Below are 588 nucleotides of genomic sequence, written 5' to 3' on the forward strand. Positions count from 1 at the left end.
AACCCTGCCCTGGGCCCCCCCCGGGGGGGGCCTGCCACAGCCTCCCTGGGTAGCCTGGGCCAGGTCTCACCGCCCTCGCAGTGAAGAATTGATTCCAAATATCTAATCCGCTAAAAGAAACTGCACATCTGGCACAATCTCCATTTGTGACTATTTGTAGAGCTTTTCCTCGTCTCTTCCTAAGACGAGAGAGGTTACGGCACAATTACAGCTGTCGGCCCTTCGCTGTCTGGAAGAGATGGGGAGACAGGCACGGACGAGACGAGAAAAATCAGAGCAGTAAAATTCTGCTCTCGACAAAGACAGACTGAAGTCTTTGAGTTGAACTCTTTGAGCAAAATGAAGAGTTTTGCTCAAATACCTGCACCCCCCAGCTGGCGGGGTGCATGTACATACATACATATATATATATATGAAAAGATAGATATATGTATTTACAGAGAGAGGGCACCTATCACCGTATCAATAAACATTCCTTGTACCCATTTCTCAAAGGTCACCCGGTTCAGGGGGGTGAAGGAGGAGGCCAGAGCACTCTCCAGCAGGTTAACCACCTAAGCCAGCGGCTCATCTCCCGTTCCCCGCAGC

This window comes from Apaloderma vittatum, unplaced genomic scaffold (assembly GCF_000703405.1).
Source record: "Apaloderma vittatum isolate BGI_N311 unplaced genomic scaffold, ASM70340v1 scaffold29817, whole genome shotgun sequence".
Taxonomy (NCBI): domain Eukaryota; kingdom Metazoa; phylum Chordata; class Aves; order Trogoniformes; family Trogonidae; genus Apaloderma; species Apaloderma vittatum.